The sequence below is a fragment of the Homalodisca vitripennis genome, chromosome 1 (assembly GCF_021130785.1).
Source record: "Homalodisca vitripennis isolate AUS2020 chromosome 1, UT_GWSS_2.1, whole genome shotgun sequence".
Classification (NCBI taxonomy): domain Eukaryota; kingdom Metazoa; phylum Arthropoda; class Insecta; order Hemiptera; family Cicadellidae; genus Homalodisca; species Homalodisca vitripennis.
The window spans coordinates 165,393,916-165,416,732 of record NC_060207.1 but is presented as its reverse complement, the minus strand read 5'-3'; the positions used below and the strand labels follow the sequence as shown (position 1 = coordinate 165,416,732).

Genomic DNA, 22,817 nt, shown 5'->3' with positions numbered 1-22,817 from the left:
TAATGTACATAATATAAAATGTGAACAAATATTTCAGCCTCTCTGACGAACAGCTGAAACATCAAAGAAGGTATAAAAGTCTCAACAGTTGTGTAATATCAGTAAAAGTTGTATTATAAAACATAAATTTTATCATTCTTTTTCGAATTTTAAAGTTTTCCGGGAAAATATTCTAGTCTTTCTCAACTTCGCAGTTCTCAAATTGAAGAGGGTAGCCTTCTTAGTGAAACCATTTATGGTGTAATATGATGGAGCGTATGATATTTTTAAAACAGGAGTATACATGTGTATTATTTCTGTAACAAATCTTAAGAGAATAAAAAGTTAAATACAATTTTGACTGGTTCTATTTTGCGTTTTTTGCATGTATAAATATATACATGTAAGGTTCGAAAACCAAATTGAAACAAAAATGTCTACTTCTGTCTGTTTAAATTACCTCTCTATCTAAGATATTTAAAGTTCCATAGTTGTACTTTTGTCCCGATGAAGAAAATATAAAACGTAAGTACGTACAAATGAAAAGTTACTGAGGTCAAATTTAAAAAAGACCCAGTTCCGTTAGTTTGAAGCAACTTCCATTCTAATGTATTTAAGGTCCCCCACAGTCGATGTTCCCCCCATCAAGAAACTATATGAATAGTTTATTGAAATTAAATAAGGCAATTGCCATTTATACAATTTAATGTATATATATATATATATATATATATGTGTGTGTGTGTGTGTGTGTGTGTGTGTGTGTGTGTGTGTGTGTGTGTGTGTGTGTGTGTGTGTGTGTGTGTGTGTGTGTGTGTGTGTGTGTGTGTGTGTGTGTGTGTGTGTGCGTTACAATATTTCTACAACCAGCACTTGTTATATATCACTGGTCTAAGATATTTCAGGTGCTATACTTAGAGTTTGCTTTTTTCACAATGAAAAAATATTTCGTTGATCAAATGTATTAGTTCCGGCCGTTTAAATTCACGCTCTGGCTAATCTAATTGCTATCCACAGTTGAGTTTATGTTGGTGAACGGACCAACAAAACAAATACACATTTAGGATTTGGGAACCAATTTAAATATAAAAACACCACTTTTATCAAAAATCATATACTTCCGTTGCTTACGTTCTGCTTCCGGATTAAGGGAAGATTGTGTTATCAATTTGATAATCCTACTCACTTTTTAAGCTACAGTAAAAATGCCATATACAATGTGAAGGGAGCCTACCAGTTTCGAGTACATCAAGTGCTAACATTCATAGCTTTGATCAATATAGTGGGTTTTATAACAACGTTTAAACAGTATTTACAATTCATTAACTGGTTCATTCGTCACTGATGCTATCTAGTGTAAAAATTAGATAGCAACTCCGTCTTTTCAATGTGCATTACAATAATGATTAAGCTGTATTTCTAAAATTTAAATGTAAACAAATGTTTCTACTTCTTTTATGAACTTCAGCTGGAAGCTGCAACAGCTGTTAAGTGTGAATTTACTTTGGATTACGTGTCGTAAGTATTTAAGTATATTCCTGGATTCCCATGTGTTTAGGAAACTTTTCTCACTTTTCTCTCCTATTAAACCTTCCGCAGGCTTCAATGAATATTAAAAAAAAGAATTAGCCGAATTGGTCCTGCCGTTCCCGAGATTAGCGCTTAGCAACACATTTAGCGATTCATTTCATATAGTAGGTATTGCTTTTACCTTCTATTTCTGGATTTGTTCTGAATATTGAAATGTTTACTTTTTTCTTTCAAATGTATGCCCTAACACACATATCAGCTCAGATAATGTAGTGAGAGTGTCTCACTTGGGTATACATACTGGAAGTATGCCAGGATCTTATCAAACAGAATAAGGAGGAGAGTCGATACAGTACAAGGTCGATGGTACTGATAAGAAGTGCAACGGTCACAGACAGGATTCGAACCTGCACTATCTCTGACTCAAAGTCCAACGTCTTAGACCAGGGCTGTCCAACCTACGGCCTGCGGGCCGAATCCGGCCCGCGAGTCAGTTTTATGTGGCCCGCCTTATTGCCAAAACAACCAAATTTGTTTACAAGCATTTGAAAGTATTAAATAAATACAAATTTTGAGAACCAAGCAGTCCAGCTGATTTCACATAGAACGAGCCGTATTCATTTGGTGGAGTATGAGTGTTGAAAGAAGTAATGTAGTAGCAGACATATTTCACTGACTACGGTGGTGGCTGCCGGCTGGCGAATAGAGCGCGAGTAAAGCACGGCACAGTGCGCGGTGCGGCGACGTAACCCCTACCCAACTCAGTTGTTTGGGGTTCCAAATCTCCTGGGATGTTGGCCCGCCTGGCCATAAACGCTTTTAAAATGTGGCCCTTGGGTAAAAAAAGGTTGGGCACCCCTGTCTTAGACTACTCAGCCATCGGCACTCGCGTATAGTTGATCCACAACAAAATTATAACTTCATCACAATTAAATTAAATTGGATTTTTATGTCCACTCATTAACAGATTACATGATCATTAATATCTTTACCGTTTAATTATACTACATTTACTATGACGAGCATGACCGTATGAAATTCCAAACTCCTTTCTTCAAAAACAAACTGCTAATTTGAATTATTTATTTTTTATCTTGTGATAATTTCTTCAGATTATTTTATATTTCGTGAATTCTATTTTAAATAGGTATTTTTAAGAATTAATTCCATAATTTACGCGATTCATGTGCAAAGCGATGTGATAAAAACAGTATAACATTATTTGTAAACTTACGATATTATACAGATTATAAATTATAACCAAAATCGTAATCTTATAAAGTAATAATATATTCGTTAGATTCACGTAACTGTTTGTTGTTTTTGTCATATGGAAACTGTACACGTTATATTTTAAAACGTTTCATATCACGGGTGTTTGTTATGAATAAAGTATATAATAAAGTATGAGAAAAACCCTAATTAACGTGGAACTAGAAACATGATACTTTATTGCAACGGCATTTGCCACAACTATTGCGTAGTAACACTTCCTTTACTTTATTATTATCAATATTTATACTTATTCGTATGTTAAATATTAGCATTCGTGATATTGATGTGTCTTCCAAAATTTGCAGCCCCAGGATTACCTTAATCGTGTGTTATGCCATACATACAAGAGGAATGTTTTCATCTATGATTAGACCAACCGGTCGGTGGTAAGCTAAAAGGTTTCAGCATCCTCGCTAACCAACGCCTTCTGGAATCATCCAATTATTCCGTCGCCTCAGCCTCTTTCCATCATGTCAACTGGCGCCACTGTCATCACATTACCTTCTTGGTACCTCGTCATCTTCTGGATACAAGAACATCTCTTCCACTGGCATATCGTTGCAAACGCGGTCGGTGAGATAAAAGTACTGCTTCCGTAAAAGAAAACCAGTTTCCCAATTCACAAATATTAAATTAGAATATGCCAGATATAATTAAAAGTACTCTTTGCAGCAAATGTAGGTATTTCAAACTATAAAAATACATAAAACCAATCCGTTTCATTCAAAATATTTTGTCAGTGATGGCACCAGCTCATCGCTTAGAAGAGGCAGCATTTATGGACGACTCAGGGGTAGAGGTCAAGAAGATGATATCATTTAGAAGGTCTATGGCATCTAACGTGGATTACAAAGTAGATAGCCAAGATCGTTGTAAGTTCAAACAAAAATATTGAACTCATGTCAGTATTTTAATTTAACACGTTGACTGCGAGAAACGTCTTATAGTGCTTTATTCTCGTATTACAGTCAACTGTAAGTAACTGAAATAACGCCAAATGACTGAATATCAGAATGGACAGTGTCAATGAACCTGATATGACTAATAGTGGTTTCTCTCGTGCTTTAGATGTGCAGGCAGAGATGAAATAATTGTCTATAAACAGGTTTAACTGGTCTTTTTGTCAAGTATAAAAATAGTAATTTTCCCATTTTAAGTCCGCTTCCGATAAACAAACTGTATCAAAGTTCTTCATGAAACTTACTTTCTTAGTTCATTTCATTCTGAAAGGGTTTTGAGTCAATTCAATCCGCTATCTGATACGGATACTCCCAACACCTGATTGTATAGACTTGTATGAGAAATTTGTCCTTATTTGAATCCAATTATTTAAAGAATTAGTAATATTAAGGCGATGTGTTGTATGTTTTCCATTCTGCACTTGTTCAATGGCGCAGAGGTCTAAATATCTTGAATGTAAGAGATTTTAATAAGCTGACGTGTTAGCTGCTTATGATATTTATTTGCATTAGTATTTATTGATATTAAGTTGACTTATTAGTTTTGCATTGATTTAATATTCTATTCATTCTTTACAATATTTTTCACGATATCTGTAAAACCTAATATTGTGCATTGATTAAATATTATATTCACAGTTTACAATATCTTTCACGAAATCTACGAGCCCTATCATAAAGCCGAGGTTTGGCTTCTTTATACGAATACCCTGTAAACATTTTAGACACCCTGTGTTTTAAATATATTATTATTATTATTGACAAATATTCACATTTTTATTAGCTGAGCTGTGTTACATTTGCATTGTGATTGCAAAGAACATTGTGTACTTGTATAAATTAGTGTCAGTTATTTAACTCTGTGGTTTCAACTTACATTATCGATATTTGTTGGGAAACCGTAATAAATGATTTTCTCTATGATTTAATGCCAAGAGCTAATTGACTGTAGTTCGATATATTTATGTAATTTTCTATGATAAATGTTATTATATTACGATGTTGTCAATGGTTTCCTGGAAGTTGAGACGCCCATTAAATGCAAAGTACATTTTGTAATCTATGAATTTCACATTGATTTTCAATATGCAATAGCAACTTTCGATAATTGCCACTTTTATTTGTTTAGTTAAATGAATGAGAATGAAACTTCAAATTCTTTTAAAAAAATATGTGTAATTCTCGGTATTTCTGATAACTGAATAAGAATGTAAGCACAATAAATTTTTTACTGTTAAAAACATGTAAGATATCCTTGGAATATGATACAATATTTGTAATATGTGTGATGTGTGTGGTGTTAGGTGACTCAGACACGGCATATAATACTCGAAATGCCCGTTATCGGTTGCAAGCAGGTTATTATTTCTAGGAATACCTGATAATTAATTGTATCCACTTTCAATTCTTTATCATGCATGCCGCGCCGTGTCGAATATTGGTATGCCGCCTATTTTCTGTTCTTATAAATGTTTTGAAGTTTTAATTTAATTTATTTCGTTTTGTAGGAAACAGTATATTACTTACACATCTGTTGTTACTAATTTTATTAAAGTTTTTATCTCATAAAATTGTTTTCTTTTAAAACGTTGAAATTTTTGCAGTCACTATTATGTCTGCATTAGTTGCGAATCGTGGATGTTAAATATTAAACCGGTGTATTTTTTATTATAAAAGAAACGTGTTAGTGTATTATTAGTCCGCTTTATAAAATAAACTATATCCTTAACGGAAGCCTCATTTCAATGAACTGCTAGTGATCCTCATTGAATTAGATATTTATAAAGAAACTGTTAAAATAAATTTATTAGAGCCAATATTTACCCTCGCAAAACTTAATATATAGCATACTATTATTGTAAATTAAATTCGTCTTTTAGAAAATTCGGTTGAGCATTTCGATACCTTACCATAGATCAGAAGCCGATTCAATTTTAAGAAATGTATATTTAATTCAGTGTTCACACTTCCTGTTCCTGGTAATAATTAAGGAAGTTTTCGTCGTTTTCAGATAAGATAAGACAAATATTGTGGACGAACTTTGATGCTGTGTTACTGAAAAGACATTTCACATTTCCAGGAAACATTTGTACTTCAGTTTTAATTTTGCAATCTTTGAAATTTAATTTTTGGGAGAATTGAAATTATAATTTGCAGTAATTATTGTTATATTTGAACATTTATAAACGTATTGTTTAAAGATTAAAATTGGACTACTTTGCAAACTATTTTCCTGGCACGGGCTGGCAGGCCTTTCTAATTAGTATGTAAAACGGTTACTTTATGTAATTAAGTAGCTATAACGTTTTTCAATTAATCCAAAACAATTATATATATATATATATATATATATATATTAGTGTTTTGATTCATTAATATAACAGTTAAAACATAACATATTGTAGTGTTTCAAAGTGGTTGTAGGGGAGATTTTTAAGAATTTTATAAAAAAGATTTTTATTTGTGCTTGCGTCACCATACATTAACTATTAAAGCTGCTACGGCATGAAATAAATTTCATGGTATTTTAAATATTCGAGATTTTATTCTAATTACGCTCATATTCTTCTTTGACACTTGTTTGTAGTTTTATTTATTGATATAATGAATGTAAAAAATATTAAACACTTTAAAATTTTGAAGACATTTTTTACGTGGAACTGCATACGTAATTTTCATATGTTTTATTTTGGATAGTGTCTGTGTTATTCTGCAATTCAAATTCAAAATACTTTTGATGAGTAAATCAATGTAATAGGATTAAGAAGAGAACCATGGATTATGGGTAGTTCTTGTATTAAATTTGTGGGAAAGGTTGAAATATACGTATATAAAGCGTAACTCTGTTAAAAAAAGACTAGTATAAGGAGCAGATATGAGTCCACCAATGATTCAGATACAAGCAATGCATTCATATAATATTTTCTGAATGATAATGATTATTATTTTCGTTTTAATGGAGTTCTTTAGTTTCATTAAATCAGTTATCTCTTTAAGAAAATTGCATAGCGTAAACCTGGCTTTATTGCAATTATTGACTCAAATTTCTCCTAGTAATTTGTTAACATTCACGAGGAATAAAGCATTTACTTAGTTTGGTAATACAGAAATACTTGGTTTCAGTTAAAAATACAATTTATCTGCCTATGTGCGAAAACGTTTTATAAAATTAACTTAATATTCAGATCTGTAAAATGAAAACATTTTAGTTTAAGTTTTTTGTAGTAATTACTGATAAAAAATATTGTAAAGTTCAATTTATTGTGATCAAATATCCTATTATTGAGACTATACGTTAGCGAGATTACGTAGAGCCTTAGTATAAATGATATTATGTACATAAGTCCAACCTTTAATTTCTATATCAACCTTTGTTTTGAACCGCATTTTGAATTAAATTAAAACTGCCATAATCTGAGTTTAATCAAATCAAAACCGATCCCAAATAACACTCTCGTGGAGATCGATTTGAAAAATGGCATTACCCGCTTATTTACAATAGTTTTTAATTGTATCTACATTTATGTTAAACTAAACCTTTAATATATACTGTTGTCATTAATTAAGAATTGTAGATAGTATACACGTTGATCTTATCTTGTAAATTCTACATTAATATTTCACATTCATTTCACACCTTGTATACAATTTTTATAATCTTATTAATATCTAAATATTTGTAATTTCGTACTCCCTATGGTAGCGAATGTAAGGCCGCTTACCTGCCGTAAGAGAGGCGATAGACGCGGAGTCCCCGCCAACAATGTGAGGGCGCCGCCACCCCCCAGCGTTATATGCGTGTGCGCACCCCCATTGTTACCCCCTGCGCCCCCGCACAGACCGCCCCTGCTGGCGTCGCCGCGTCACGGCATACCAGGGTACGCTGTACCGGCTTCCCCGTTAACCGTACCGGTGAGTTGATAATATTTAGTTCTATACAACGCATAAAATAATGGTACGATATCTACCATTGATAATCAAACTTTAATTATTGTTATTATTTAAAAAATCATTTAAATTTATAAACACTCTAAAATCTGATTTTTTCAAAAACCCGTAGCTGTTAAAAAATAAGCTGTGGACATTTAATGGACATGCGCAAACTGTATTGCTGTTGATGTTTATTTTACATTAAGTTATCTTCCGTAAACTGTTACTATGTTGTACTATTTCGGTTTAGTAACTCACCCACACTGGAGCAGTTATGTTTGCTCTGAAACATGTATCAGTTGTTTATGCCTTCGTGATTAAAAGAGTATAATTTGTGAAACGTGTTAACACCTTCATTGCGACACGAAACATGTACCGACGGTAGAACACGCATAATAATAGTAATGTACCCCTATCGCGTCAACGTGTTAATGCATGTGTATGTATAAATGTAATAGATTCTACATTGTGTAGTGAGATATCTCGTCAAATTTAGATTTATGTTAATAGTATGTAGCTAATATCCGCTTTTAAATTTTTTTAAATTTATTTTTACAGAAAATGTTTTGTTTTTGTGAATGAAATAAAAAAGTATCTTCAGGATGTTGTTGGATAATACAACAACAGCAGGATGTTGCTGGTGGTCAATAGCAACATCTGGTACAGCCGAGGTCATTGTGTATAGAGAACTGATTCCGTCATGGTCCTTTATGAGTTTATTTCGAATATTAGATGTTACATACGTATCTTAAATAAAATCAAACGTCTCTTCAACATGAACTTTTTGTCTTAAAACCTTGGAGTTATAAATTTACATAATACTTTATCGAAAAGCCGGTTTTATTAGAAATGAGGATCTAATAAATAAATTTGTCAAATACTACTATGTTAATTGGCATCGTGATAAAACTATTAAGCTTTATTCCAACTGAATGTATGTTATTTTGTGATTGAATAAAAAATATATACTTTTTACGGGAGAACATCCTACCCGTTTAGATGTTCTTAAGAAACTTGATACTGTCTTTCGTGTAGAAACCTATCTATTAGATCAAATAATTCGTTCTTCTCATATACCTTGTTTAAGATACCGTACTCGAATATGTGTGGATACGGTAGCTTTTGAAAGGGACATGATAACATTTTTATAACTTAGACGGGTCTTAACACTTTAGCATTGCTACACGAAAATTTTAACTATCTCGCCCTACAACTATTGTTTATAGACTTCATGCTTGGGAGTTCTATTTCTGGGGTAAAATATCAACCTATAACCATAATGTCAGCCTGTTGTCTCAGGTGCCTTACATTTTAACTATCTCGCCCTACAACTATTGTTTATATAGACTTCGTGCTTGGGGGTTCTGTTTCTGGGGTAAAATATCAACTTATAACCATAATGTCAGCCTGTTGTCTCAGGTGCCTTACGTTTTAACTATCTCGCCCTACAACTATTGTTTATAGACTTCATGCTTGGGAGTTCTGTTTCTGGGGTAAAATATTAACTTATAACCATAGTGTCAGCCTGTTGTCTCAGTTGCCTTACATTTTAACTATCTCGCCCTATAACTATTGTTTATAGACTTCATGCTTGGGAGTTCTGTTTCTGGGGTAAAATATTAACTTATAACCATAGTGTCAGCCTGTTGTCTCAGGTGCCTTACATTTTAACTATCTCGCCCTATAACTATTGTTTATAGACTTCATGCTTGGGAGTTATGTTTCTGGGGTAAAATATTAACTTATAACCATAATGTCAGCCTGTTGTCTCAGGTGCCTTACATTTTAACTATCTCGCCCTACAACTATTGTTTATAGACTTCATGCTTGGGGGTTCTGTTTCTGGGGTAAAATATTAACTTATAACCATAATGTCAGCCTGTTGTCTCAGGTGCCTTACATTTTAACTATCTCGCCCTACAACTATTGTTTATAGACTTCTTGCTTGGGAGTTCTGTTTCTGGGCTCAAATATTAACTTATAACCATAGTGTCAGCCTGTTGTCTCAGGTGCCTTACATTTTAACTATCTCGCCCTATAAACTATTGTTTATAGACTTCATGTTTGGGAGTTATGTTTCTGGGGTAAAATATTAACTTATAACCATAATGTCAGCCTGTTGTCTCAGGTGCCTTACATTTTAACTATCTCGCCCTACAACTATTGTTTATAGACTTCGTGCTTGGGGGTTCTGTTTCTGGGGTAAAATATTAACTTATAACCATAATGTCAGCCTGTTGTCTCAGGTGCCTTACATTTTAACTATCTCGCCCTACAACTATTGTTTATAGACTTCATGCTTGGGAGTTATGTTTCTGGGGTAAAATATTAACTTATAACCATAATGTCAGCCTGTTGTCTCAGGTGCCTTACATTTTAACTATCTCGCCCTACAACTATTGTTTATAGACTTCATGCTTGGGAGTTATGTTTCTGGGGTAAAATATTAACTTGTAACCATAGTGTCAGCCTGTTGTCTCAGGTGCCTTACATTTTAACTATCTCGCCCTACAACTATTGTTTATAGATTTCATGCTTGGGAGTTATGTTTCTGGGGTAAAATATTAACTTATAACCATAGTGTCAGCCTGTTGTCTCAGGTGCCTTACATTTTTAATAAGCAATAATTTTGAAGACTCGTATTGTGTTACTATAATTTATTTCGATGTTCACAGAATTGTGCTGGAGTATTTTATTATTGCTTTTTAGTCATAAAAGCGAGTATTTCACTAACGGACGACTGACAAGGTGTTTCTTTTTCTATTTCCAAATAATGTTCTGGTACTTCATTGGCTACTTTTAAAATAGCATGTTTATAATTTCAAACGTATGTTAAATTGGTCAAATTGATGGCTATTGTTTGAAAAAGCGCTTTAGACGTTAAAACAACCTGTGGTGGAATCAAGTAAAAAAGTAAATTAACTAAAAGTTTTTTAATTTTACAGCTGAGGAAATGAAGACGCTAAACTTGCAACCTTCTACTAAGAAAAAATTTCTACTAGACTGAATTCGCATTCATAAGATATGAGTGAATTAAAAGTTAATTATTGACCTTAGAATTAATGATTTAGGTTATTCTAGACAAGTTGCTTAGTACATTCTGTACTATACATAGGAAGCTAGAATCTTCAGCTTAGTATAGAACAGGGCGTGGATAAGGTAAAAGGTTTGATTGTATGACTATTTAGGATTGCTGTACACACAGATTCATCGACATTCGCAGACTAGAAATTGGTTTTTTCATGGAACCATAAACGTACCTGAGGTTAATAGTAGAGAATTTTGAAAAATAAAGGTAAAAGTAACTGGTTACAGTGATTAATTCATATTTGAACTGTTATTTATATCTAAAAACTGTTCATTTCAAACTAAAACAACTACAGTGAGACATTCCTTGTTATTTACTTTTCTTTTTAAATTAGTTTGTGTAAAATTAAATTGATGACATTAAAAGTCTATTTTCAGATCCTAATAAAAGAAGTATTGGTATTTTATATCAATCATATTGGTCTCTTGTCCACTAGTTTATTCGTATACAGTAACTGCTAGAGAGTTATTTTACATAGTGTTTTCCTGTACGGGCGTTAGGAATGATAGGTGGAAGAAATAGCAAACATTGGATCACACGCGCATACCTTTTCGTCGATAACTCTGCGAGTGAGTGTATATATTTACAATAGTGTCAATGATACTACATAGATCGCAAAGCTTCGTCGTCTACACTGCTCTGTGCAACAATTCGACTATCAGCTAATAAACGCCACAGCATTGCCGTCATATTTTGTCATAATGACATATGACAAAACAAGTATTTTACTGCACAAACACAGCTAAATAATCTGCGAGTATATTAAACAGGCATGCTATTCTGTCATGAATTGTTTGTTTTCGTGAACTATACAGCAAAACAACAAACTGTTTAGCGAATACTCATACATGATGAAATAGCACACCAGGATTTCAATCCTTATGCTTTTCCATTTATAGGGGGGGAAATAGATAAACTTCAAAAAGGGAATATTTATCGGAACATAATAAATTATCTACAAGTTGATATTTGGATACTCGAAGTTATGTTATTGTCACAAGGAGGACCAAGTTCATTAATACTTATTTTCACTTAATATGTAAAATTGTATGTCCTCACTCGCAATTAAATAGTAACAATCAAATAGAAATACTACCAATTTTTTCGATATCCGTCATGTGGTTATCGTTGGAAAAATATTACAAGGAATGGACCAACGAAGTTATTAAAGGATTCTTCTAGAATAGTTTAAATATTGAAATGTGTTAAACTATTCTATTTAAACTTTAAACAGCAATTTCTTCTGGCTCGATCATCGTTTTGAAGCCCGGTTGCAGCATTGTTTTCAGTTCACCTAGACTTTACAATGTTGTACAACTGAACATAGGCTGTCAATATAGATTTACTTCTTACCCCAGATGGTGGCGGCCGATCATCATGTACACAGAAAAGTAGCTTACTATTACAAGTAACGGTGTGCCAAATTATGTTGTGATACCTCTTGTCGTTTTCAAGGTACATAATCGTCCGTTTATCTAATTGTTAACCCTATATACATGGGTGCTGAAAAGTCCCGGGACGGTCTAATAAAATAATAGTTCTATATGAGCAAAAGCTTGATGTAAATTTTGGTTCTTATATTTTAATTAGTTCAAAAGTTATTAGACCGTCCCGGGACTTTTCAGCACCCCTGTATGTATATAATATATATATATATATATATATATATATATATATATATATATATATTAACAAACTAACCAATAAATGCTCAACCGCTAACAAATAAATTAAAGATATAACAACAATAAAACTCTAATTTAGTTCTGTTTAGTTATGCATTTGAATATAAATTTAAATATGCATTTACTTATTTGCTTGAATTTATTTGTTGAATGTTGTGTACTCTTTTCCTCTTTGCAGGGTTGAGACTGGTTAAGTTCCATATAAATTATTTAGCGTTTACAAAATGCCAATGGTGTCTATTTTTTAAATAAAGGCATGCCAATTACCACCAACGATACATTTATAAGATCATATAGGCAACTAATCTTTCTACACAAGATTTCAATTATTTGGTTTGTTTCAAATACTTGAATATAGTAAGTGTTCTAATAAAACATTAAAATTGACTTATTCTGACTAATGTGGTATTCTGAAATGAGTTATGTAAAATAATCCACAAATTAATAGACAATATCATTCGTTACATCTCATACTTATTTCTTTGAGCTCATTTGTATATTTCGTGCGTTTTAATAATGTAATCGTTCTAGTTGTAGTAAGTAAAACATTTTAAAATTTTGTAGCTTTTCGCATTAAAAATTTGCGGAAACCTTATTCAGCATTTATCCACGAGTGGAGAATAAGGGTTACAACACTGATTTGGACGACCTAGATTAGTACCATGTTGTCTTCTCAGCTAGACGTATTTTAAGTGTTTATAACTAGTATTTAGTTTATAATAAACTGTAATTAGGTCTCGGATTCAAATGTCTCTTCCGAGAAAGTCGGATACACGTAACGTAGCTATGGTGGGAAGGGTTGATTCAATGTGAATGTTGAATTCAGCTCCAGTACAGTTCTTCATCAGATCAACCAGAGACTTCCAGCCTCCAAACGACACCAAGTCAACGACAGACTGACTCTCGATCGACAGAACACCATACTTTTTTAGGGTCCCCACTTCGGATCGACAGGCAGAATTGAATATATCAAAACAAAAACAAAAACCTATTGGAAAAGTTCCATTCCAAAATTTCATTGAGACTGCTTCACCAAAACGCTCAATTCGCAACTAACAAACTGGATGCACTTCAGCTCATGTGTGAAGATCTGAACACAGATGTACTTGTTGTACACCGAAAACGGGTTCAACAGTAAACAACATTGAGCAATGTAAAATTCCAAATTTTAAATTGGCGAACTACGTACTGTCGTAATCACTCCAAAGGAGGTGGGGTCGCAATTTTTTTGAAACAAAATTTCATTTCAAAAACTTTTCCTATTCAAGAAACAGACGAGAAACATTTTGAAGCAGTCGGAATTAAACTTAAAACCCAAAATTCAAAATTAATTGTCATTGGCATCTACAGGTCTCCCAGTGGCAACGAAAACATGTTTTTTACAAAATTAGAATCCTTACTAACGGACCTGACGAATCATCACCTTGAGTACATCCTGATGGGTGATTTTAAATATAAACGTCTTGGACAACAACCAGCAAACCACAAAACGATTAGCAGATTTATTAAGGTCATTTGATCTCGAGTGGCTTGTCAAGACCCCAACAAGAGTGACAGCAACGACAAAATCTGCTATTGACAATGTTATCTCCAACCTTCCTAATGTCGCAGTGTCTGTGGTGAATACAGCGATTTCTGACCACTATGGCCAAGAGGCCGTAATTAGTGGAACAAAATTCATTAGGGAGCCCAAAATTTCCAAAACCGTAAGAGACACAAGGCCAGAAAATATCGCTCTCCTCAACTCTTTCCTTTCGAAAGAAAAGTGGGACTTTCTAAATTTATCCAAACCAGTTGAGCAACAGTTTGAAACTTTTAATAGTTATTTAAACTTTTATTTAGATCTATGTTGTCCAAAAAGAACCATCAAAATTGGTCAAAAAATGACAAACAATAAATGGATCACTAAAGGAATTCTCATCTCGAGAGAAAAACTTAAGTTTTACTCTGAAATTTATAAACAAACACAAGATGACAATTTTAAAAACATTTTTCCGGAAATATAAAACAATTTATAGAAAGGTGATCCATGCAGCAAAAGCATATGATGTCTCAAAAGCGATTATATCTTCAAAAAACATTTCTAAAACTATTTGGGGCATCATTAACAATAAATCAAATCCTTCAAAAATAGCACAGATCAAAATTGGGGAATCGGCTTTTGGATGATGAAACTGAGGTGGCTAACGGAGTTTAAACAAGTTTTTTTGCAACTGTGGCTTGTGACACAAGGCCCTCGGCCATCGGCTCCTGTAGCAAACTCCACGAGAAGACAAATTCCATCAGCCTCTATGTGCTTGGCACCGGTCGACGAGAAAGAACTCGTCAGTATTATTCAGCAGCTCCCAGCCAAAAAATCGAATGATCTTAATTCAAACTCAATGTGGCTCATAAAAAAATGCTCGAAGCATATTGTGAGGCCTCTGACCGCCTTGATAAATTCCTCATTTCATTTGGGAGTTTTTCCCTCACTCCTGAAGATGTCAAAAGTAACCCCTATCTTTAAAAAAGACGACCCTACACTCATGAATAACTATCGGCCTGTCTCTATTTTGCCTATTTTAAGCAAACTATTTGAAAAGTTGTTTTTAGTGCGAATGCTTCAGTTTCTGAATAAACACAATCAGCTCTCAACATGACCAATTTTGGCTTCAGAAAGGGCAAATCGACAATAGATGCAATTGTGGGTCTTGTCGATATGATTGTAGAGGGATTGGAAAAGTCGAAATCACACTTTAAGTGTGTTTCTCGATTTATCTAAGGCTTTCGATTGTGTTGACCATATTACACTGCTTGACAGACTGGAATCGCATGGCATTCGAGGCGTGCCTCTCACATGGCTTAGTTCATTCCTAAGCCATAGAACTCAAGTTTGTCCAAATTTCTAATCATATTTCAAATTCTGTAAATATGAGTTATGGAGTTCCTCAAGGATCCATTCTCAGTCCAATTCTCTTCCTGCTTTATGTTAATGACATAAAATCATCACTACCACACGGGAAAATCGTGCAGTATGCTGATGATACGACTCTTTGTTTTAACGAATCTTCGAAATCAGATTTGGAACAAAACGCATTTGTTGGAATGAACAATTGTGTCCAACATTTTCATAGCCTCAATCTAAATACAAATTCATCTAAATCTAACGTTTTAAAATTTCACTTTAAACCCAGTAGACTTTGAGTATGGACCTAGCGTTATGTTAGCGGATACAATACTAGAAGAAGTCCTATTCCTCAAAATTCCTTGGAATTTACCTTGATCAAGGTTTGACATGGAATGTTCACATCGATTACGTTTGCTCAAAATTAGCCTCAGGCATTTATGTTCTGAGGTCTCTAGCCAAAATACTGCCCAAGTCAAGTTCTGATAACGGCGTATTATGGCTTGATTTATCCACACCTCACTTACGGATTGGTACTATGGGGTTCCTGTGCAAGGAACCAATTTTCAAGAGTGTTTAAATTACAGAAGCGAGCGATCCGCACCATTGCAAAATTAAAGTTTAGAGAGTCGTGCAGGTCAACTTTCAAAAGGTTGCAACTGTTAACTCTGCCTAGCCTCTACATTTTACAAACAACGTTGTATTGTATGTCTAAATGTGCCTTGATTACGGGGCCGAGACATTCACCTCGTACGGGACTAGAGGCAGAGACAACTACCGAACTGGGAGACACAGGACGGTGGTTTATGAACGCTTGCCTTCACAGGCAGGGGTTCATTTTATTAACAGATTGCCTAATGAATTAAGAAACGCCTCGACGCTCAAGGCCGTTTAAAAACTCGTTTTTAAAACGCTGTTTAGCGTCAAATGCATTTTACAATATAAAAGAGTTTCTGGAGTATGACTGGGAGACCACACAATAACAAGACTGACTCTAGAACGAAGTGGGAATTATTGGCGATGGGATGAACGTGGAATGAGTGATCAAATGTATGTCTGAATGAGAGCTCGATGTGGTATGTATGTCCAAATTTTAAACCTATTTGACGTTTGCTATACAAATGTATTTTGTCTCCGCAAATAAAAAATTGACTATTGACTATTGACTATCTTCCTCTTAGTGCAGCGTCTGAATTCTGACGCTGTTACATGCTTGACTTCTAGAAACTGTAGAACTATGTGTAAAAAACTCGGTTGCTTCACCGTACTTAGAGGTCGTGTCTAATAAATCGTAGTGCACTCAATTGTGCAGCAGACAATGAGAATACCTCTTCACATAAATTACACTATAATATGTAGAACTATGTGTAAAAAACTCGGTTGCTTCACCGTACTTAGAGGTCGTGTCTAATAAATCGTAGTGCACTCAATTGTGCAGCAGACAATGAGAATACCTCTTCACATAAATTACACTATAATATGTAGAACTATGTGTAAAAAAACTCGGTTGCTTCACCGTACTTAGAGGTCGTGTCTAATAAATCGTAGTGCACTCAATTGTGCAGCAGACAATGAGAATACCTCTTCACATAAATTACACTATAATATGTAGAACTATGTGTAAAAAACTCGGTTGCTTCACCGTACTTAGAGGTCGTGTCTAATAAATCGTAGTGCACTCAATTGTGCAGCAGACAATGAGAATACCTCTTCACATAAATTACACTATAATATGTAGAACTATGTGTAAAAAACTCGGTTGCTTCACCGTACTTAGAGGTCGTGTCTAATAAATCGTAGTGCACTCAATTGTGCAGCAGGCAATGAGAATACCTCTTCACATAAATTACACTATAATATGTAGAACTATGTGTAAAAAACTCGGTTGCTTCACCGTACTTAGAGGTCGTGTCTAATAAATCGTAGTGCACTCAATTGTGCAGCAGACAATGAGAATACCTCTTCACATAAATTACACTATAATATGTAGCCTAGGTGTATCTGATGTCGAAACTGTGTAAAGAGTTTTATTTTGAGTTTCTTCATCCCCGACTTTTTTTAATCTCTTCAGACTGACATGACTCTAGATTCCGGGAGTCAAGTCTGTGACGTCAGATTTCAGACGCTGCACTAAGAGGAAAATGAATTAGAGTTAAAATCAACATTAAAAAAGTTGGATAGTTGATGTTTGGCTGTCATCAGAACTAGACGAGAATAACTTACACAGAGTTGTTTGCTATGGGGGTTCGTAAAAACACATGTGTTGATATGTGCCTAGTACAATTTGATCCCACCATCTTAAAATCTTATCAGACATAAACATATACAAAGAAATGTTTGTAGAAACTTTAGGAGATGGGTGATATTATCGTCTGTCTATCTGGAGAACGAATTCAACTTCAGACTTGACATTTTGCAAGAAGCTTCATTTCTTTGTAGACATCGTCGAGTTCAGTGTTTGTGTATGCCCTTCCCTGGGATTAATCTGAGTGCTAGCAAAACCTTAATGTCCGCTAGGATATCTCTACGATATCTTGAGAACGAATTGAGACAATACTTTATATTTTGCATTAAATTTCAGCAAAACCTGTACGCGACTTATAATACTGACTCAGATACAATTAAAAGTTTGCACACATACGAATTACTCCTATTTGTATATTTTAATTAAATAGGCTGCCTAACGACTTCACCATGAATCGTGGAAGCGAAACCACCATTGGCCCTGAATCTGTAAAGAATTATGGTAGTCAGTGGCATAGCCAATGGGGCAGGGGTCCGGTCTCTTCCCTCAAATATTAAAATGTAAGGAATTCATATTTCTTGTCGTATTTTCAGCTGTTGCAGTCACTGCAAAATTATTAATACAAACTCATATGTGCTCTAGTTTTCAAATATAGAATAAAGATAATGAACTAACTTTAATAATAACAACAACTCATCAAATTTAGATGTCGTTACACGTTAGAATTTAATATTACCAATTAATTCTCTAGTACCTGAAAGTAGGAAAACGCGCCAAGAGGATTGGGATTGCAGTAAACATAGTTGTACATTATTGACAGAAATTTTGGCATGAGAATTGATTGTACGAGTAAATTGCCTAAGTAGACAGTTTTCTATGCATCTCCCCAAAGAGCACTCTTACGACTGTACATTGATGGATATATGTGACATTCTCGTTTTTACTTTATAAAATAAAATTTCCATTTTGGGTATTTTAGATTGAATATGGCTCTCTAATTATTCTTAAACAAAACTGTAAAATATGAGAGAATAGTTATTAATTTTTTGCAAAATCAAAGAAATCTTAATAGAGTAATATAACTTTAAAAAAATATATATTTAATTTTATTTAGTCGACTGTGTATCCCACAGTGAGCACGTTTGCGACACGTGTCATTGTACTTGAAGACAAAGACGGGGAGTGGGCTCATTACTGCAGGCTAAACAGCAGCGTGTGGATGATGGATTGTGGATACCCTCACGACGGAAGCGGTTTAACACTAAGTTAGCATGACGTGACATTCGGTGTAATTTTCCTCTTGTGATTTATCATTGTTTTATTGAACAAAATTTGTGTACTTCCAGATCGTCTTGAAAGTTTTTAGACTAGAATGGAATTCAGGAAAGATGTTTATTTTTATTTTGTGCGCTTGGGTGAACATTTTTGTATTACATTACTTTAGGTTAGGCTCAAATGAACTAGTGTATGGGAATCCCATCCATAAATGTAGCTCGACGTCAGGTTAACGAAGTTATAACATAAAATATCCTAAGTGGTTGATTGTGCAATAAGTTTTTTCGTGAGCTTATGCGGCTATTGTCATGGTTTTTATTCTGAATTTTCCGGTTCACGTTGTTCTAAAAACACTTAGACAAAATATGAGTTTCAATAATTTCTCAAAATTCTAATTGTGTTTTAATGTAAGTAGAAATAATGATGAGTTTGAAAGTGGCGGCCTAGTTACGGTTTTCTGTTGGAAATTAGCATTTCTGTATTATGACCTAAACTAAGATAATAGCAATGTAGTCTAATACGTGCGTTTGTAAATCTTCTTTGAACTTTTGAATCCAAAAATGAATAGGGTTCCCCTTTAGACCAAAAGTTCTATTTTTCAAGTACCTATGAACTTTCTATTAAGAGCTAATGCAAAGACGGACAGGCAACATGATTTTAAGAAACCCTGTTGGAGCCTTCAACTAAAGGAGCCTTGTTAAACTGTGTATACTGTTATCTAGTACGCACAAAGTTGAACGGTCAATGACTATTAAAGTGTATTGAATACTATTTTAATTAATTTACTGGTTTTAAAAATATTCTTGGCAATTTATTGCATTGTTATCCTCGTTTATTTTTCGCTCTGTAAGTGAACAAATTTTTTCAAAATTATATGTTACAGTAATTTTATTTAACCTTTTTATAACAATTACTTATTTATAAAATGGACGCACTCAGCGTCTGTCCAATTATACTGCATAGTTCGTTGCTGGAAAGTAAGTGAAGCTATGTATACTCAAGCATTATTATAGAAACAAAGGCTCCCTAGCTCTTTGTGAGCAACGGCACAGAAAGGGATGGAACCAAAACTGCGTGTGACAGATTGTAATTGGCTTGTGATCAGCAAGTAACACCGCAATTTGAAAAGAATGTCATCATCGGAACTATTGTTCGTTTAAAGTTGGTGAGCTGTTTATTCTAAAATCTTCTGAGGTATCCACCTAAAGTCATGCAATAATAATTAAATCGTGATTGCTTGAACAATTTTCTGTGCAGACCTTTTTAAAACAGAATAAGAGAGAGAATTGGTACAGAACAAGGTCGATAGTACTACATTTACGGGCTGAATTTGAAACTACTTTATCTCTTACATTACATTCCTCATGCACTTAAGGTTACAATAGACAACATATACTTTTAAAGCATCATTAAATATGTTTGTTTATTCAAAATCATGTAAGTGTGTGTAAATTAATATGGTCAGTTATTGACAAGTCCGATCAACAAGTACCCGCATGCGTTTGTGGTTGTGTTGTTGTTGTTATTTGGAGAACAAAACAACACAAGCCGTTTCACATGTGGGACATGCCGCTTGCGGTGTCGTTAACGTGTGCACATAGTTGCCAACAGAAACAGCAGCAATTGATATTAGGTTAGAGTTTGCAGAACTGGCGAGACAATAGGCCGCCAACTCTAGTGTTACGCAGTGGATTGAAACCCAGATTTATTAAATTTTAATGGCAATCAAATAAAACGCTGCTTTGTAATTTCAAATGTATAATTTACAATAACAAATTATTGTAGGTGAATGGGCGTTGTGTGTGTTCGTCCTTAATCATTAATCACGGCGGCCATACTTAATTTAAGCGGCTCTTTTTTTATATTACAGTGTTTGTCTCTAATACTTTATAATATTAAGGATTAATGATGGGCCTGTTTGTTTTCTAGTCTTAAGTTGTTTGACCTGCACTTCTTAAGGTTCAAACATTTCGAAATCAAGAATTTGTAAGTAATATATAAAACCATTTAGGCGGTGAAATCTTTACTGGTTAGTTTTTTTTCTTGAAAAAATACCTTATTTGTGTTTTGTAGAAAATTTCCTTTGATTTAAGAACTTACATAATTGAATTTTAACGATGTAAAGATATTAGATTTCTGAAGTTCTTAACCGTTGCCTTTCTCATATCATTTCTTGGGAGGACAGTGTAAGAACTTTTTTATGATCTAACCGCATTGATAGAGTAGACAATTTATTCCAAAACCATTCTACATGGAAACTGTACTCAAACCATTAACATTATATCCTCAAGCACCATTTCTAAATATGCCGTATTAATAATGCGGCAAAACTTTGGAACATCTGTTAAATATATTTAAATAGAACACTACTTTTCTTTGGTTATGGTCAGCCAGTCCTGGTAATATTTGGATTTCGTATTTAAGAGCGATCACTATTAAAGTTGTCATTGTAGTTTAGAATAGCTGTTTTGGTACTGTATTGGGGTTGATTTTCTAATAAACTTCTATAAGAAGGTTTAATATTTTCCATCGTTTAACCCATTTCTTAGAAAAATTGCAGAAGTTGCAGAAAAATGCAGATCTAGTTAGTTGTTTTCCATAAAAAGTTAAAATAAAAATTTTAATATATTAACAAAACAATTATATGATTGTATTATGTATTAAATTATATGATTATCATTAGTCATATTATTTCTATATATTATTTTGTGCTGTATACATCTTTCTGATCGTTCGAAATCAACTAATTACTGGAACTCAAATTATTACACGTGCACAATAATTTGTATAATTAAGCGACGCTTGCGACAAGCCGTTACTACTCTCATTAGTTCGGTAAAAAAATTATAAACAAATGCATGTTTTGGTGGAGTAAACAAAACAAGTTGTCCCGTCTAATTATCAATACCATGTAATTAACTATTGAAATGCTTGGCGATGTGGAGTTACGAGTTTTCATGCAACTGTGTCAACCAGCAACAGAGTAGTCTAAGTTTAATGACAACTGTGCAATAACTTTGACCAGTTGAGAATATTATTTTACTATTGTAATTATAACCAGTATCTAGTCTAGCTGTAGAATAGATAGAAACCACCGCCAAGCCAATCTCGATGGGTTCAGTATTATTATTGTCTCGTCCATCGTTCATATACGAGGAAAATTATTGTATTACTGAATTTTAAAAGTGGGAGAAATTAATATTATGTTAGAAATTTATAGTATAAATTATATAGTAATGCGCATATTAGTATTATATACTATCGTACAAATAATAGTGTATATAGCAATTGTTGCCTTTCATTTCACGTACATTTTTAGGTAGGGCAATTGTTTGCTTATAAATAAAACTTTGTTATTTTATATTCATCGTTATCATATAAACGTATTATATATAATATATAAATAAGGTGCATTTATTTTCATACAATGTTCAATTCTGTACTCGTAAAATATTTTAAAAGCCAGTTTTATTTCACTTCTTCACATTTATATATATATATATATATATATATATATATATATATATATATATATGTTTTCAAATTATATAAAATCTCCTCTCTCGAGTTATATATTTTACGTAGGTCCTACTAGTTTAAAAGCAAACCGTGTAAAAAACCCCAATTTTACAGTAGCATACAATGTAGATAAAATCACAATTGTTATACCAAATTATCAGTATGTGCCTTGTTGTCTTTATACAAGTAGTTTCTGATCAGATTTATAGTCCAAGGGTTGGCCAACTCACAGGAAAACTGTTCGAATCGAATGGTAATGATGAACCGCCGAGATGTAAAAAAGCATTTGAATTCGTTTGCATTTCCAATGATTGAGTTCAATTCCCAAACCTTGTTACATTTCACAGTTGCTGGCCAAGAATCATTAGAATAAATCTTAATTACCGAACGTTCTTCGTTTTCTTGTAATCCCGCAGATAACACAGCGTGATTGTCGTGCAGCGATATC

At 33.6% G+C, this 22,817-nt stretch overlaps 2 protein-coding genes across 6 annotated transcripts in view; one reads left to right on the top strand and one right to left on the bottom strand.

Annotated features, from left to right (window-relative positions):
- LOC124352662 overlaps positions 1–7,495 on the bottom strand; it is a 146,068-nt gene extending 138,573 nt beyond the window's left edge. The window contains exon 1 of the mRNA XM_046802229.1: positions 7,466–7,495. The gene's annotated coding sequence lies outside the window, so the exon portion shown is untranslated. The remainder of the gene's footprint in view (positions 1–7,465) is intronic.
- The window catches only part of LOC124352664 (COMM domain-containing protein 4), a 228,756-nt gene that overhangs the window by 143,681 nt on the left and 62,258 nt on the right, over positions 1–22,817 (top strand). The window lies entirely within an intron of this gene.